Source organism: Temnothorax americanus, unplaced genomic scaffold, assembly GCF_048541705.1.
Source record: "Temnothorax americanus isolate GAGA-0224 unplaced genomic scaffold, ASM4854170v1 Scaffold47, whole genome shotgun sequence".
In the NCBI taxonomy this organism is placed as follows: domain Eukaryota; kingdom Metazoa; phylum Arthropoda; class Insecta; order Hymenoptera; family Formicidae; genus Temnothorax; species Temnothorax americanus.
The window spans coordinates 287,427-306,761 of NW_027509624.1; the positions used below are offsets into that span (position 1 = coordinate 287,427).

The 19,335-nt window shown below is 39.4% G+C and overlaps 1 protein-coding gene and 2 long non-coding RNA genes across 5 annotated transcripts in view; 1 reads left to right on the forward strand and 2 right to left on the reverse strand.

Moving 5' to 3' along the window:
* The window catches only part of Ror (tyrosine-protein kinase transmembrane receptor Ror), a 254,960-nt gene that overhangs the window by 132,455 nt on the left and 103,170 nt on the right, over window positions 1–19,335 (reverse strand). The window contains exon 1 of one of the 3 annotated variants that reach the window (XM_077416981.1): window positions 4,900–4,918. The exons of the other annotated variants lie outside the window; for them this stretch is intronic. The gene's annotated coding sequence lies outside the window, so the exon portion shown is untranslated. Of the gene's footprint in view, window positions 1–4,899; window positions 4,919–19,335 lie in introns of those variants that run through there. 3 annotated transcript variants of the gene reach the window in all.
* Window positions 1–19,335, forward strand: part of LOC143903426 (uncharacterized) — a 157,286-nt gene that overhangs the window by 125,243 nt on the left and 12,708 nt on the right. The window lies entirely within an intron of this gene.
* The window catches only part of LOC143903425 (uncharacterized), a 38,815-nt gene continuing 24,332 nt past the window's right edge, over window positions 4,853–19,335 (reverse strand). Inside the window, exon 4 of the long non-coding RNA XR_013258714.1 lies at window positions 4,853–4,994. This is a non-coding gene — a long non-coding RNA (uncharacterized LOC143903425). The remainder of the gene's footprint in view (window positions 4,995–19,335) is intronic.

The window sequence follows — 19,335 nt, forward strand, 5'->3', positions numbered from 1 at the left end:
GGTTATTTCGAAATGGATTAAAAAAAAAATAAATAAATAAAGTCACAAAAACTCTCGGTCGTAATCCCCGGGACGTAAACGTCGAGAGCGGCGCATCATCCGACTCTCGTAGCTTCAGCCGACTCTCGCTGTTAATATTTATGGTTGAAATGTACGCCGAATGATATCCGCGGATTCGACATCCCTCAAACCCTCTTTAAAGACACGTTAAGAGCCTTTTAATGCCTCTCACCCGCGCCGAACAGCGCAGCGCGCAGCGCATCGTTATAGCGTTCGCTATGTGCACCGCTCTATAGCTGTGCAGGCGGCACTGCGTGGGTGGACACGTAACACCCCGATGTAATAACATAATGGTGTGTTACGGGTATTACGCAGATTACGCAGTTTCCGTTCAGTCACGCACGTCGAATCCAAATTGGGGAGGGTAAACGGGGGAGGGGCCATCGCCTCTTGTTCGCCCTGTGTTTATGCGGGGAAAGGGAAAACGCGAGAGAAGAGATCGACGATACAAGGATGAGCCGCGAGACTGCCATTAACAGATTAATGATCTCGTGAAGGCCATTATATCTTGCCATTATTTTGTATATAAAAATAAAAACGACCGCGACTGCTTTTTTGGCAAACTTAAGTAGATATGGAAGTATTGGTTTTCGGATAAAAATCTTTGATAGTCAAACACGTCGATTTATTCCGATAGTCTATTATTTTTTAAATAATTAATAATTAAACTAAACTGATCAGATACAATGATATGACATAAATATCCCAAAAATTAATTATAAAATTAATTTTATTTAAGTTAATTTTCAAATAAAATCGCCGTAAAACACACTTTTAAAATCATGAAGCAAAGAACAAGATTATATTATTTGTTTGTTTATTATTCGGAAGCTAACCATATCATAGAAAAATTTTAATTATTTTTAATAAAATCTTTTTAATTGGAAATTTAAAAATATCTTTGAGAATCCTAAATTAAAGCCTTCGTACGCTGTCTGATCAAGCCATAAACTCAACTGTTAACAGTGCTGAATAATTGGCAAAGTCGAGCGAGCGTTCGCGGAGACATTTAGTGTACTGCGCACAAAGACATTCCTCGTTCGTTCGATCGGTGAACCTGTTCGGTACGTTGTGCCGACGGGGCACAGCTGCCACTTGCAAGATACCAAAAGGCTACTTGCGTTACTGTCTCGCCTATTCCATGCAGCTATGTATTTGTAGAGTCCGAGTCCGGGAATTGCTTTTGCCGGAGAAACCTCTCCTTGCGGAAGCGAACGACAAAAAGCCAGGTCGTGTGTAGCCGTTGCAGAAGGTTCTCGCGAGAAAAACATATCGTGACAAGCGAGTCTAAATCGCGCGGTCTATGGGCGATGATAAGCGCTACGTGACAGTCGTTAACGAAGTCAAGGTAGCTCGCACAGAATAGAGAGACTCCGCATGTCTTCCCGAGATGTCTAACGATTCCGTTGGAATATTCCAACGTGTAGTATACGCGTCTCCGCAAATTTCCGCACTCTAATGAAAACCGCAAGATGTTAGAAATTTCTCCGTCCTTTCAGACAACTCGGTGGAGTCAGGCGGGTGGGTCCAGAAAGGTAGAGAAATTCATTTCTAACATTGTGGTTTTCGTTGAAATGGAGAAATTTACATTTACGGAAATGTATTCTAATATATCGTTAAAATGTATCGCGCTGGAAAAGCTTATAGATTTATGATCTTTGGAATCGCCCGTTATTTCATTTAATAAACATTTAATAATTCAATATTAATTAAACAAAAAAAATATAAATTGCTTTTCCAATCATTTTCGCTTCGTAATAATTTGATTTTATTTCCTGGCGGGACATTTAATTATCTCCTGCTTTTATATCGGTCAAGATAGAAGATGGTAAAGAATGATAAGGCAGCGAATAGCGCGCTATATAAGGAGCGTTACTCTTGACCAGAAATATTTCCTCTCAATGCGGAGACGCGTCATCTGTCTTCTCCAGGACGCGCATCTTATTTCGTACGTGCCTCTCCTGAGCTGCCGTCACATCTCTTTCCCTTTACCCTCAACGTGCCCATTTTTTACACCCTCTTACCGAGAAGAGCGGGGACGCGAATTCGTCCTCGGGATCACGATGAATCGCGACTGTCAGCCTGCAAATTGTGACATAACACCGCCCTCAGGATCTCGCCGCGCTGTCTCTGGGGAAAGAGGTGCGGATGCAGGAGCAGAGGAGAAACGGGTGAGGACTTTGGTGATGGTGGATGGGTCGGAAAATGAAATTCCGCGGGGAGACGGCTAGGCAAATTCCATTCACTTATGTGCGGGCACACACGGCGCGTGCACGTAAAGTCTTGAGAGAGAGATAGAAAGAGACAGACAAGTGGAGAGCGTACACATCCGCGCGTACACATTCGTGCCCCCCCCCCTCTCTCTCTCTCTCTCTCTCTCTCTCTCTCTCTCTAAAATGCTGTAAATTGAAAAATACTACTTTCTTATCTACTGAAGTTCAATTCCGTCGTATACAATTCTTTGAGCTTCACTCAATTATTTCCTAAAAAATTGGAAATATTTCGTAACCAATTTCCAAAAAGATGCCGGTTCCCAAAAAAATCGGTAACGACAAACTATACAGTTTATAGCACTCCCCGGAAAATTCTACCCCTGTTTGATCTACAATTCTTTGAAATTCGGTGAATTATTTCCCGAAAAATTAGACAAATTAGAAAAACCGGTTTTGCACAAAATCGGTAAGAAAAAACTATACACATAGTGGCACTCCCCGGAAAATTCTACCCCTATTTCATATACTTTTGGTAAAAATTCGGTTCAGGGGTTTGGGCTGGGCGTTGATGAGTCAGTCAGTCAGTCAGTCAGGACATCTTCCTTTATATATATAGATTAAGAATTAATCTTTCAGACCCTTATTCCACTGAATTTCTCGGTTCGTAGATAACGGAATATACATGTAAAAAAATATGCTGTAAAATTATATGAGAATACAGCTTGAAACTAAGGGAGTTATAATTTATATTCTCGCACAATTAAAGAAGACCCCGCGGAAGGGATAAATGTAACAACACCCCAAAAGAGAACAACAGTATTTTTACATTACGTACCTCATTATAAATCTCGCGAGAATTTGCAGTAACACCCTCAGAAAATATTATTATTACAGCTTCAACAGAATCTGTTTTTAAAACAAAATTAAAATTTTTATTACTGTAATTATACCGACAAACATATTACCAATTTATATATATATAGATATATATAATATTAATTAAAAATTATTCATCAAATATTAATTAGCCGAATAATAGATGTTTTCTAATTAATCTGTTTGCATTTTCCTTTGAGATTTTTCCCTCCTTTTGAATGCACTTTCCTCGAATGCACGGCGACAATAAACGCGAGGATACTCATAGTCGAAACTCACAGATCGGGAAAAAGCGTCGTGCAACCGAGAACACTTCGATCGAGTATACGCCGTACACGTCGTACCTGTGACGTGCGGCATGCATCCGATGGAATCGAAGGGAGAAAACGCATAATAGCTGGCCGAGATGCGGGAAACACGTCGCGCGGTGCAACAGCCTCGATATAGGCTCGTCGTCGATAAGGATACACACGATGTGACCTCCTTCCTGGTAAATGTAAGCGGTTTATATGCGCGCGCAGTCATTGTAAATCGTCTGGCATTTAAGTCGGAACACGGCTTTCGCAATCCGTAGATGAATCGACAATTAGACACGGTGGGGTTTTCACTCACAATAAAACCACTGTTCTTCTATCCGACGTAATTCAGCACAATTGCGCTCTATTGTCACGATGGCGCGCGGTTGAAGGACCGATGTGCGAACACAGTATATACGTTACTATTATATCGCATGAAGTGAATAAGTGTGCTTTCTTATATAAATCTATTTATTTTTAGATTTAGAATACCATCAAATTCTCGGAGTTTGGTGTTTTCAGCAGGATTACTGAGACAGTATTCTGAGACAGACTTATATACGTTTAAAAATAACCAGTCATTTTATAGCGTTTCAGGATTTATACATTTTGACGTTTTAAAAATATACACAGACATTCTCAACCACGTAGATCCTGATTTTAAAGAAAAAGATAATAATCGTATACTAATTTTCGTGTTAGATAATTAAAACATGAAAATTTATATTAATTTTTTCGCGACAAAATAACTCTATCGAATAATGAGTCTGAAGCTCTCGTGCAACGCAAGAGCAGTTTCCGTCTTTGCAATCGGCTAATTATATAGTTACGGGTAAACATCATGCGAGAGCGATCCTCTTCAAAGAGGAACAAAACCACCCGAGAGATACTCACGTTTGCTCCTCGTGCTGCGTCACGTGCGACGTCTACCTGGGTCTATACTAACACACGTAGATTTATCGTGTCGCGCGCGCAGATGTTATGCGGGTCGGAGTAAAAAAATCGAAGAAGCGAGAGGCGCGCGAGAGCGAATGCTGAGGGTCAACCCCGAGCTAACCGGAATATCGGAAGACCAGCTTTCCGGATACAGTCATTCTCGTAAGACTCGCCCACATGTATGTAGTTATACGTATGCACGCGGGAAAACGTAACAAGTAACACCGTTTCTCGTAGCGGTTCCGTTTCCCCCTGTCTATAATTGCGCTATCGATCAACGTGCGACACTAGTAAAGTAATTCCACGTAAATGAAGTCAGGAAATACGACAGTATATTTCTCTTCTTATAGTATGAAAAGTATCAACGGGGAAGATAATCTTATCATTTATTACTTACTAATTTTGTTGTAACACTATTATTAATGTTATTGCTGAATTGTCGATATATCGATATATCGTAATAATGAAATAATGAAGTCAATTTATTACTGTGTAAGGTAGTCGAGCGAAAGTTGTACCTTCTTTTCTCCATTTCCAACCTAGCCGGTGATTAAAAATAGAGTTGGGATCGGCGAAACGTTGTTCTCCGAGAAGAGAGCATCGGACCACTTACCTGAAAAAAAGGAAAGGGAAGAATTAGAGAAAAATTTTCATCGGTTAGCTTTTTTTTAGCTTTTTCCCGAGTCGGTGGAAACGGGGAAATAAAGAACAGGAAGACACTTCGTTAATGAAAGAAACTGGTGAGGGGAGGAATGAGCCCTCTGAGTGCTCCTCGAATAAGTGCGCCACTCTCTGAGCTTCTTAGTATTAAGTATATATCGAAGAGAGGTTAGAAAAAGACAAAGACAAATAGAGAGAGAGAGAGAAAGAGAGAAGCAAGAGTTAAGAACTTCGAGCGGATTTTCTGGGATGTCGAGCTGGAAAGCGTGAGTAGGTACGCGAGAGACTGTGCGACGTTCCGATTGCCATTTCGGTTGGACGAAACGGTATTGACAATACTTGTAGAATAATTATGTTGGTTTTTTTTTTTTCAAGTGCGGAGGCGTTTCGTGGTTGAAATATTTCACTGTAACCAAAAACGTCCTTCCATTCGAAATGAGTATCTTTGAACGTCATTTGCATTTCAACCTCGCGAATTGCAAAATCTCAATTGTTATGTAACGAATGTCCCTGTAAATCTCTGCAGCTTGAAATTCGCTAGGAATCGCGTCGTTCAACGAAAGGATGAATTTTATAATACCACTTTACCCTATATATTATTTCATCTACAGTAAACCGCGTGCATGCAGAAAGGAGTTCGTCCACGATCGTAACTGCTGGACATTCGAGCAGAAGTATGCGACTGCGTAAAATCTTCCCGTAAACTCAAACACGCGCGTAAAAATCTAAACCTCAATTTCGTGAAATGTGACATTTTATATAGATGTGATTCAGATTCAGGCGCATCATGTACTGTAATTTGACTATTCTAACAAAACTGTAGTGTTTAATAAATGAAAGTTTTTTTAAATTATATTTACTGGGAGTTTAATTTGTTGTGGAAACATTTCCACTCACAAGAGAAATATTAATTTTTAACAAGGAAGTAAAATCTTTCTTTTCTCTCTTTGCGAATGCTTCGCAATGAGTTTGTTCTCTGCAAATTTGTGCATTTTTTTACCACTGTCGGATTTCTTGTTTTGCTTTGTATGCCGTTAACATTAAAAAGTGCATATGAAAAAATGTAAACCCAAATTTTTCCGACGTCGAAACGGGTCAAGGACGTCAATCACGGGATGAATCACGCGCCCGGATATTAACATATTGTTTTCGATCACGAGGAGCGAACGGAAGGAGTAGGAGACGCTGGAAATAAAGTCCACCGGCGCAGCATGCACGTAGGAACGTTTAAAATCGACGCTATTGTTTGTTCGCTCTCCCACGCTCTTCGATCCGACGTGCAAGCCATGGAAATAACTCGTGTCGAAGGTACGGACCTCCTTCTCAAAAGGTTCGATTTTATTGCGCGCGAGATATCGAATTTCGCGGCAAGAGCAGTCGAAACGAGCCTGCGAAAAAACGGGGAAAAAAGGCGAGCGGGCAATCGCCAGTGTCACATATGACATTCGGGTCTCCCGACTCCCGATACATTTTGCCTTCTGGCTTCCGCGATTTCCGGTCTTCCCTCTCTTTCTATCTCGTTCGGTTCCCATCGATCTCTGTCCCTCTCTTTTTTCTATATCGAGAAAGTGATAGAGGTCGTTTGCACTCACACCGGATAGCAAATTGGACGAGGAATTTCATTTTACCGGATGAGAGGCCTCCACGCCCGGAAAGGTAGGAAAGGTTTCCGGAAGAATGCAATATTCCCGCGACCAGGAAGACAAAGAATGTCATCTGCGCACATGAAAGTGGATACCCAAATGAAATTCAATATGGCAACGTGGAAGATCATCTTATCTTCTTTACGCGTGTTCACTGCCCCCTTTATCTTGGTTTCTTTCTCGCAACGAAAATGCAATTTCCTCGGATAACTCACCTTCGATTTGATTCAGTTATAGGTCAGCGACGTGGCTGCCTGTTGCATGGAAACTCGCGAAATTTTACGAAAAAAAAATATAAAAATAGAATATGTGAAGCCAGACACGGAGTATTTTAGAACAGAAAATAGATTAATAACAAGACTCGTATAGTTATAGTTTCCAAGTCGAGGTCCAACCGCAATCGATTCGTGGTCCATCGAGATGGTCCAGCGCTACATTTGGCGGCTGCTGTGAATATTTTACGACGCGATCGTGAAACGACGCGAACTTGGCGCGCAAATATCAGAGACCGATATATTGAATAGAAGGGATAATCTTTCTTGCCGTGGTCCGCGCCATTATCCTAGGTAAATTGGTATCCATTGTTTGTTGATGGGACTGCTAATTACCAGCCGCCGCGCGCGCACTGACATCCCAAAGGGTTCGGGGATTAAGTAGATCGGTAGGTATTAGTCTGCGGTCGCTGGTAAATGCGCACTGTCTGCTACAGGCTGCTCCTTCCAATAAGTTTCCTTAATGCGCCTCTATCCGCGCGTGTATCGGAATACCAAGATTAATACTTCCACGTATGCCGCTGCAAGCTACAGAGGCGGCGTCGCTTCTGCCCGGGGATTTTCGACGATTATACGCGTCACTCGTCATTTAAGCCCCGTTGCGATTTTAACGATCGAGCGCGGAAAGTCTGTCGCTTGAACAATATCGATTAAAACCGAATTAATTCCGTAAAGTAAATTATTTAAAAAATATCAATAAATGTATTTAATAAAGGAAAGAACAAATCCCCTTGTTACGTAATGCATATATTTAATACCGGCGATTACAAGAATAAAAATGCAGTTTGTGCCAAATAATAAATTAAAATATGGACTGCGTGATTAATTTTGGTCAAAATTAATTCTGATAATTAAAATTAAAATTCTATAATAATTAACAAAGATATTTTAATTTTAAAAGTGACGTAAAAATCGAGTTTCGAAATTCTATCTAAAATACGTATGTTCTCTCTCTTTAATCTTTACTCGTATTTCTCTAAATGCTGCATTTCAAAATTTAACTTTTAAATTTTGATTCAAAATTTTGTTTATACCCTACATTATTTATTATATCCATAGAAAGCTAATTCTGAGCTTATTTATGATATTCAGACTATGTTAGCAAATTTATATTAAAATGTAAATGATTGTAACATAAAGCGCACCTTTCCGCTTATCTCAACCGCCTGCTTACCGTCGTCGAAATGAGGGTGCGAAAGAGAGCAACTATTAGGACCGTCGCACTAATTACTATTATTCGGGACGAGCGCTGCTCTCCGAATGAGACGACGTATTCACGTTGAGACAGTCAATAGGCCCAATAACGGGCTCTATCCTGAATGGACAGAGCTTTCAGCTACTGTGCCGTCGTGATATCTGTGAGACCGAGTGCACGTGGTAATGGATTCCCGGAAGGGTTGAAATTAATTATAGAACGTTATAGCTATTACAAAGGGAGTGCACAGCGTTGGAAGCCGAAATGGAATGAGCGGTTGAGGAGGTGAGCCTTGTTACTTGCAGGTCGCAATGCGAATTTACACGTTTATACATCCGTTACGGGGTTTGTCAGCCGGCACCGAACATTATTGATACCATCACGGGCTAATGAATGATTCAATTTTAGGAATATCAAATTACAAAGATTTTCTGCAATTGTAAACGCCATCAAAGAATTATTTGCGAATATTGGAGGCAAAGAAATATTATTAAGCCAATTAAACCAGAATATTTATTACATTATATCGTTGTTACTGGATATTTACTGAACGTATGCCGATTAATTATACATGAAAGAAGATAGACAATTAAAATATTAAATTACAAATATACTAAATTGTTACAAAATAGAAATATGATGTGACAATGTTTATAAAGGGGAAAATTAATGAAAATATTAAACGTGATATTTGATGCTGAATGTAATAAAATAGAGTATCCGGAATATATCTTCGGATATGCAATCGAGAGCGCGGGCGCGGCGCAGTTTTACGGTAAAGAACGGCTCGGAAGTATGGCCGTTACTTTTCGTGAATTAAATCGACTGCGTACGTGCTTCGTATCGAAAGCTCGGCCAATTTTACTCCGATGGCAGGTGTACAAGCGTAGGCAGAGGTTTATGCAAGAGAAATGAACGGCACTTCCGCGAGCGTCCAATTCTGCGAGACTGCATTCAATGCGCAATACTTTCGCATATAGTATATAAGGCGCGCGATTTATGACAACATGCGCCCGCATCCTGTCGGATATTTCCTGCTTTTTTATGTTCCCGAAGGATGAACGCACAAGCACACTGTGGCATAAATTAATACAATACAAAAGAGAACGTAGCGTATCGAACATTAATATATTTTCACCTATTACTAGACATCACAGACGCGCGCGCGCGCGCAATATGCTATGACAGCCGCTCACGAAGTTAGCGCAGCAACAGAATCAATCAGCATCGCGGAAAAGAGCCAACAAAGCAATTCGAAACTTTCGAGAAGACTTCGAGAGATGCGAGTATCGATTTAACATGCCTTTCTTTAGAAAGGAAGATAATTAAAGACTTGAGAGAAAGATCTGAGTGTAGATATTTTATAAAAAAAATAAAGTGTATAATATACCTAAATAACACTTATTCTCAATTTGAAGTTATAACTATTATATATCTTTTTTTGTTTATCATAAAGAATAATAATATAAATTGGACTAAGATTTAGTTTTGTCCAACTTGTTAATACAAAATATAATGTCCTTTATGTATTAAAGTTAAAATTGAACTGTATCTATGATGATAAAGATGATGGTTAACAACTTATTCTCTTTCTCTCTTGTGTTGTGTCATGTTCATTTAACCCTATTAATGCTCCGCATGTTTGTCGCTTGTCGAAATTATGATAATTTTCACTAATTTTACATAAAACAGCGTACTATACTGCTTTATTATGCATGATGTAAAAGCGCTATTGATATGTACGAATATATGAATTTGTAACGTCAGCTCGTAACGTGTCAGTGTCCGAATATTGCAAATTGCCGCAGCGTAACAGAATTGCTAATCGCGTAATATTACAGACCGGTGTTTTTGTTGGATTAGGAAAACATCCGCGACGACGAGTGCCGCCAATGGTGCTGTTAGGCCGCCGGCAGTTCGTGTTGCTCGTCGGTCTATAGTGTATAAATTAGCGGTATACGCGAATGACATGCAAGGAGATTGCAAACAGCGACGAGTGGTGCCCGCGGATAAAGTTATTCTTCTTCCGCGATACTCTGACTCGGTTGTACGAACTTCCCATTATATTTCTTTCACAATACGTTCGTTAACTGTTCTCGGACAGCTGAACTGCGAGCGAGAAGAAAATAACGCAGCGCGGAAAAATAAAGATAGAATTAGAGCAATACTAAAAGGGCAAGCAGCGTGGGAAGAAGAGAAAATACACGTAGCGCCGAGAGGAAAGAGAGAAAATAAAGAAAAGAAGTTATTTACATTCTAGAAAAATATTTCCCAATTGAAAAAAAAATTTCAAACTTGAAAGAAAAATAAGAAAAATATAAAATCTCTCTGTAAAATAAGTTAATTAATGTAAAACATTTTGATAAAAGAAACACAACTTGTATAATCTGCAAGATATATTTAAATCCCTTCAAGTTTTTGTTTCTTTATATAAAAAAATTTTGTTATAATACTATAATAATAATTTGTAAAGTGTATATATTTTTTAAGAATAAATATATAAAGTTTGTCGTAAAATTAAATAATTAATTTGTTTAAATTAACTATAATTTCTAACTATTTATATTGTAAAATGTATAAAGTAATATCGTAATCTTCCGATACATCGGAAAGTTAGGTGTCGCATTTTGAAAAAAGCTGGGAAATGCTGCCCCAGAGCAAGAAAGAGAACGCCGGACAAGGATAGGAAAAAGGGCAGGAGAAAGGGGAGACAAAGCGAGCAGGGAACTCGCGTACGTTTGTTTGTAGTTCCCTTTGCGCTTTTATTCGGTTTCGTTCACTCAAGCTTTTCGGTTGCGTCGTGGAGCTTTGTTTTATGGCGGCATGGCCCGAGTCGTCCCGCGAAAAGGGGTGGAGAGACGCGGGAGTTGAAAGAAAGACGCGACACTGCTTAACCAAATTGCGCGGAATAAAATTTGCATTTTATTGCGCGCGATTCCTGAACGCGAATTCCCGCCGTGCTGGACGTGGAAAACTCCCGTCCGCCACCGCGATTATATCGTCCGGGGTGGTAATTCCCCGATTTCTTTCCGCGATATGGACACGACCGACGTCGCCATTTGATCCGTCGGTTGGTTCCCACGGTGAATCGACCAGTAGAATAAAAATTCATACGTGTCTGATCCTTCAGCGATTCCGATCAACTATACTAGATTTTGAAAAATCTAGATTTTATGAAGAGTATAATCCCAGATTCTTTAATTCAACACAATTTTTAAGAATGATAAATTTGGTCAATAAAATGGTGATAACTTTAGGTAGCTCAATATATAAGATCGGATAATAAAACTTGGCTAATCAATAAAATATGAAATCTCTTATTACTTCACTGAATACGAGATAGATCGCCAGCTTTTTAAGATCTCTTCCACACTCCTTTGATCGATGCTGACTCGATATCACGGAATTCACGGAGCCCTCCACTTTATGCAAACCCGAGGATATTCGTTCTGAGTACGCAACGAGCACAGCTGCAGTCGCAAGATGGATATTTCTTCTTACCAAATGACGTTCTGATAAGAAAATTCGTTTTCCACATCAGCGACGTGAGGACGAAACTAGAGGTGAAAAAGTGCGGCGGTGAAAAAGGAAAAGGTGTAGGAAAAGGGACAATGCGAAAAGAGATAGGTGAAATAGGGGGAAGAGGACATCCGATTCGATATTCTATCGAGATAGCCGACATTTTTCAGTGTGCCGATGGTCACGAGCATTTTTCGAGGCAATGGGTTTCCCAGCGGCGACATATCTATATATCTGTAGTTATATACAGCTGCGTGCATGCAGGGTGTCCGAGAACTATCGTCTCTCGCGTTTCATATACAAATTCCCTTACCAATCGAGAATCGATTTTGCCTTACATCAAGGTATCGGAAGTTTTTTTACATAAGCGCAAATGACGTAACCGAAATTATCGATTAAATGGAAAAACGCTATACATACTTGCAATTTAATAAAAAGTTATGATTTAATAAATTGAATTATTTGATTAATTATAGAGAATTATAGATTCTTCAATCAAAATAAGAAATATTTCTACAATAAAATTGAATAATAAAATTATTGTAAAACTATTAAAATCGTTGAAAAATTAAGAGCAAATAAGTAACAAAATCATTTGCTTCAATTAATTTCAAAAAGTATTTTGTTACACACATAATGGAAATATAATTTTATTCTTATAAACCTATTTGCTAATTAAAAACTCGACATTTAACTTTATAAATGTCGATAAAAGAAAATCAATATTAAGTCGGTATTAATTCGCTATTTATCTGTGCCTTTGTAAAAATGTAGATTCCAGAGATCATTGCACGGAATATCTGAAATTAGAAACTGCGCCAAACGATGCGTAAGTGATACAGAATGCTGGTGCTCGTTACTTTCCGACTCGCAGGAATTCTCGCTCGTGCGAAACACGGTCCTATAATTATTCGCGTGAGTTATCGCTATATGAGTCACCGGATCGAATGTTCATCGTTTCCACAAGGTGATCTGCACGTGATGACTGTATGCTTCTGGTACAGGTTAAATAATTATTTGATAGATAAACCCTAATTAGCTAATATACAGTATATTCATTAATTTATAAACACCTAACACAAAAATTGATGCAAAAAAAATCAGTAAACATAAATTCTTTACATACAAAGGTATTTTCTTTAATTGTGAGATGGATATTATTTGTATTCTATCAAAAATGTAAGGAGACGGCATAAATAACATTAGTTATGTATCTAAAGCAAATCATAAGAATGCAAAAAATCCAGCCGTACCGAACGTTTTTAAAAAAGCCGCGATAGCAAAGCACAGTTGAAATCGCATCGGTCTCTCCCCCTTGGACCCACCTACACGGAAAATCGCGCATTCGTCTGTTTGCTCTGCTAGCCTCTCCTTTTCATCGCGTATGTCGAATTCCGGATCGAGATACGAAAATAATGTCAAGACCCCGAATCGCTATAAAGAGGATCTCTCTTATGCGGTATGAACCGTTCTCGGGCACGCATTCCAACGACGAGTGGCTTTTATATGCATATTAGAGAAGCGAGGCTGTTTTGCATGCCGACGAACACTGATAAACAGAAGTCGCATGCTTGGAAAGCTGAAAGAAATACATGCGGGCGCGGCTTTGTTAAAGGCGAAAGTTATTCGCGCGTCGAACTTGGTCTCTCTCGCCATATAGCATTTATTTCATTGTATTTAAGTGCGTGCATAATAAATAATTAATAAACGTTACTTTTTAATAGCTAATATTATAATATTGTAAAATGTGATTTTATTTTCACTTTATGTATCAAAAAGATAAAAATCTATGATTATTTTTGCTGTTGAACGATCGTTCAATGTTTATCAACAAACTCGTAATATGAACAGTAAAAGCTTTGTGGATTTTCGGTTGTAAAACAGAAGGAAAATAATGGCGAGCGTTACATGGACGCACGAGTGGAAGCCGAAATTTGATCAAAATCGCGACGCTCTCCGATACATTTTGGTTCACCGAGGGGAGACACTATTTCAACCGGGCACGTTTACCACATATAAACCATTTCCTTCGTTTTGCGTCTACGCACACGTTGCGATAACACGTGCCGCACGTTTCGCTGCCGATCCAATCGCCGTTTTCGATGGTCCGTTTGTCATAATAATCCAAGGACGGAAGCCGCGATCGTTACTTTCATATCACTGGTTTCATATACGGTCGTTTCTCTCACAAATCTGCCGTTAACTCTTTTTATCACCGTCTATTTTCTAAAAGTCATATTTTACGATATTTATCTTACCGATAACTGTGTAATTTCCTTTTTGCATCTGGTCAAAAATAAAATTTTTGCGATATACCGAACAACCTGATATTTATCATTCCATTTGTTTTTATTTTACTTAATTAAATTTATTTTATTTAGAAATTGTGCTGTTTTAAGTTTTTTACTATATATATACGTTTACTGTCTCCCCTCAGGGTTGCAAGGCATTTTGAAGGAACGTTCCCAACCCTTTACAAACGTAAGTTTTTTAAGCTTACTAAAAGAAGCTCTAATTAGAAAGCTGAATAAGTAAATGACTACGTTTTTGCAATTATTATAGTTTTCTCGCATCTATTTTCAGACAAAATTTATTCCTCGCACATGTACTCAGATAGCGAACTTTGAACAGCACCCAACTACCGGGGACAAAGGCTACCGGACTTCGTCCCCGGGGTCGATCCTTGCACTCTCGTCCTACGGAATTATTTACTAAAGTTTCTGCTCGACTAGAGAAATTTATAACGACCGCTGAGAAATTTAGCGTGAGTCCGGCAGAGATTTCCTGGCAAAAACCGAACTGCCGTAAGTACGAGGCCGATGCATGTTTAAGTGTTCGATTAACATGTACACATATATATCAAGCTTAACCCTTTCATCGAACTTTAGCGCAGTATGCTGCATATTTGATTAATGTACATGTGAAAATGTTGCACTAATGGATGCATGCGATAGCACTCCACGCTGTCTCTAGTTAAATGTAAATCGAATAAAATTCAAAAGCTTAACCATAATTAAATACATTAGTCACTATAAATTAGAAAGAATAATTCTATCTCAGATATATGGCAAATATAATTATATATTTTTAATGTTTCTAAGTTTTGATGTATCTTAATCTTCTCAGCTTATATAATAAGATTTACTGGCTGTCCATTAAATTACTAAACGTTTTAAACAAGATATTGCGGACGCGTTCACTGAGTATTTAGAAGTGTCCACGTCATCGGAAAGGATTAATGTAACCAGAACCCAAAGCAACGCGAAACGGAGGGCAGTGCTGCTGGAAAAATGAAATAGCCGACATGTCATGGCAACGGCACGGGAATTAAATTACTCGGATTTATTGGACGTACGATAATAACGGCTTGACGTCCAGTTTTCTCTTCTTTCTCTCTCTCTCTCTCTCTCTCTCTCTCTCTCTCTCTCTCTCTCCCTCCCTCTCTTTTTTTCTCTACTAAAATCTCTGGTTACACGTGGATAGACGGGATAGATCGGGTTGCCCGATGCCTAATTAAAAGGGACGTTTTAATCGCTACTAATAGGCGACATTGCTACCTTTATGGAAAAAGAGCTGCAAAACAATATACGTTTGTGCCTTTGTTTCATTGTTTGTCACTGTGAGCGCCATTAGACATGGTGATAACAAATTTCATCAATTGATGGACGGATTACGGCGGGACAAACTGAGTGAAAGGGTAGAAATTTAAGAGTAAAAAATTCTTTAATAATTTGTAGCTCTTTATAAAAATAATAGAACTGAAATGCCCCATCGAGTTATTCTCTTAATGCTCTTGAAATAGAAATAGCGATGAGAGACAATCCAATTTCAAGATACGAATTTGCAGTTCTTGTTCCATAATCCGTTGTCTCTTTTGTCCATCTTTGTCTGTCTTGGTAATATCAAATTATCACTATAAGAAAGGACCTTGAAGCACTCAGCTGATGACATTTATATTTTTATAAGCAGAAATAAGACAACGTCTCATGTTTCAGTTGGTCTCGTGTCACGTCTTATTGCAGACACCGAAAATTGCATCGCAGCTGTATAAAACGTCCCGTGGAAGTAAATGTGAGAAACATTTTAATTTACAATTATAAGCATAATGTTAGAGAAAGGAAGATAATTAAAATAAATGATTTTATTTTACATATTTTACAGTTTTTATATCAATTTGTAATTTATCGCCTCTCTCTTCTTTTCTTTTTCTAAGGGGCGTATATCACGCTATTTTTTCACTTTTCTCAAATAATTAAACGTCTATAGAACAAAAAATATTTGAATTATTAACCGGTTCCACTGAATATCATTTAAAAAATATAGAAAATAAATTTATGACGCATTTTATTATTTTAATTCAAAACCTGCTTATGTTAAATATAGCAACTTTCTAATTAATCCAAAAGTAAAGTTCCACAAGTGAAACCGCAAGAAGTTTCTTCTTCTCACGTTTGTCAGAAAAATCTCGTAAAACTTCAAACCCTTCACTTCTGTCCTGAAAAGTGTTTAATGAATCGCTCAATCTTTCGCGGACACACGCGATATTACCTGAGCGTAAAAATATTCCGCTTCCGCTCGGGCTAACAACTACTCGCCGGCGAATGATTAAAGCGCAAGGAACGTCAGTATCAAAATGATCACGTTCGAAGCGCCCAGCCGGCGCGGCGCGCGGCGCGCGGCTTATTCGGCGGCCTGGCGAGTTCTCCCTCATTATCGCGCAGGTACTCCCGGGGGTGCACGACACCCATCACGGTGAGTGAAGTGCACGCAAATTCGTAAGCACGAATCGCGATTTTATCGGCGGCCGGAAGTCCCATTAAAGTATCCCCATCGAGCGAACGCCGCGAGCGAGCGATGGGGAACGAACGACGGAGGAGAAAGAACGAGTCGTCTGGGGGCGACAATTAGTTCTCCTTACCCTTATCCTTGGCATCTCAGCGGCTCGAGTCTCCCGTTACGCGAGATATATATTGCGAACTATTCGAAGTGCTCGCGGAAACTTACCTCCGTAAGAGACGCGCACGAGATCTCTCAAATATGGTTCGAGACATCCTCCTTACTCTCTTCTTCTTCTTCCAGTCTCGCTCTATGTCGTTGTTGTCCTGACTGTTACAGGAAGAAGCTTTTACGGGAAATCGATTCTATCGGCGAGCGTAAGTGCCCCAGGATAAAATATCGTTCACATAACGATTAGTATCGTATTTGAGACTGTATATAGCCATACCGCGTATTATGTTAAACTTCAAGTTGAAACTCACTCATAAAAGATGCGCTCTGCATATAAAATGCTGCCAACCGTGCACTTTTTCTCAATTACAGTTCTTTAATGAAGTTGAAGTCGATATTCCTGGCAACGATAATTTATAGTAGATTTTTCTCTCTCAATGATCCTCCATAAGTTTTAGCATCTTACGTTAGTTAATTTCTGGTCGTAACGTGCAGTAGTTTGATAAGAGCAAATCGGGCAGAAAACGAACCGACCGACACATCCTTTTGACCTGTCGCGGCATATCCTGGCTACCCTTCGTGTGTCAAACACAAACGTGACCGGTAATGCGGCACCGCGTCGGACTTTTATCGTTATTGCGGACGCGCCGGTGACGACTCTTATCGTTATCGTTATCGAGCACGCACGCCATCGTCGCCGAATACGTCGCGGGCGCTTGTCTTCCGGCCGCGACGACTGCGACGATGAAATGAATCATCCCGAGGGGTAGGTAGCGCAAACGCATAAATGCGATGCAAGTCCCGACAGGTTTCGAAATGATCCGAGAACACGTACGCGTCTCGTGAGCCTATTGTGCCAATTATGCAATTTGCTCCCACTAATGGAAGTCAGTGACGATGATCGATCAGAGATTTACGTCCATTATATTATCGACATAAAGTGCAGAATTTGCAGCGTTATACATAATTATTTTTCTCTTAAATATTTTTACATACTTATATATATATATAAAACGTCAGAATTATTATGGCAATATTTATTTGTAAAAGAATTAATTCAATTATTTGCTCGAAACGTCTTAAATCTGGATAACGCAATTTTCTGTATATAATTACTATTTTTACAGTCCGTGAGAAATTTTCCTTCTATCAGATTAATTCGTTTCCCGTCTAATTTTAATTAAAACTAAACTAAAGAAAATAACGTTTTATCCAAGAGTAGCGTCGATATTCACTAGTTTCTCTGCCCTTGTCGTTGATATACGCGCCGCTTTTGTCGCTCGTTTATGCACCTCTCGAGACGTTCAGTACTTTCGTGCGTCGCGCTCTTGATGCAATGCATGCAGTCGGGTGTATGCGATTATATGGACTACGTAGAGTCTAGCCCCCTGCACGGCGCCACGGGCGGTCGACATTACATATAAGCTGTCTCTTCCAAGTCGAGCTTATATAAGTGCATTTGTACGTATCACACGAATTCGCATTCGGTCGCGAAACGTTTTGTCGTGGAGGGCGACGCGACGCGAGGAAAGAATGCATTGACCGCGTTATGCACTCCATATGTTCGGAAAATGCACGCTCAATGCAATAATCGAATACAAGAGTCGTACTTGACGGCGCCGTGTGAATGTAACGTCCAAAGATTAATGTGGAAAATACTCTTTGCAACTGGAACGTTTCTTTTCATATTTTATGCAAGATAAAATAGAAGACCCATTCGATGTCATAATTTTTTGTAAAGCTCCAAAAAAACATCCGTTGCTTCGAGTTGCTAAGCAGCGACGATAAAAGATCAAAAATATCCGATTTAGGGACGTTAAGTTCTTCGTACATTCGCAAATGTGAATATTCAATTGTGCCGGTATACGTGTTATCGTGTCGCGACGAACCTTGGAAAAAGATCGTTCGACTTATCTTTATTATTGAAGTTCGAAGTAAACATCAAGTTATATTGCCCGAAGTTTGCTCAGCTCTTTTCGACTGCACGAATCAGCAAAGTATCGCGTTGTGGCTGCTTTCTTTTCATTTCCTATAGCGTCTTAATGCGATCCTCCGTCTCGCTGCCGGTCCTCCTCCTCGACTTTCGACGCTGATTTCTTACCTCGTATTTTCTATTTCCTATCTTTTCGTCTTATCTCTTTGCGTAACTTATTTTATCGAGGTTGAGGAAAGGGGAGGAGAGGTCATTCGCCACTGTCCTCCATTTTCCGCGATTCCCGCAATTTCCTTTCGCTCAAGATAGCTGGCCCTCGTTTCTCCGCGAACATTTAAGCAAGAATACCGGCGAGAAAGTCATACCATTCTTTCAAAATGCGACATTAATGTATCTGGAAGCGGGGGGGCTATAGAACCATCATAACGACCTCGACCGAGCTGATATCAGCCTGCGCGAAAAATGCGCGTTGACATTTATGGAGTGGCATCTCGATCGGGAAATACGATACAACGCCATGGGAGCTGTTTGCATTCGGGAGATATTAGATTCGAAAGAATGCCTCGATAAAATGTTGCAAGCGTAATATTACGATAAAAAATACCATAATAACTTGGAATCAATGCGTTTATAGCAATTATGCCAGCTAATATTTTGTTATTTTTATCTTTAATAATAAAACGACGATAAGCTTATTCTTAAAGATATTCAATATCTTTACAACATCTCTGTATATATTTATATCATTTTTAAGATATCAATATTTTTCCGATCAAATCTGAGAT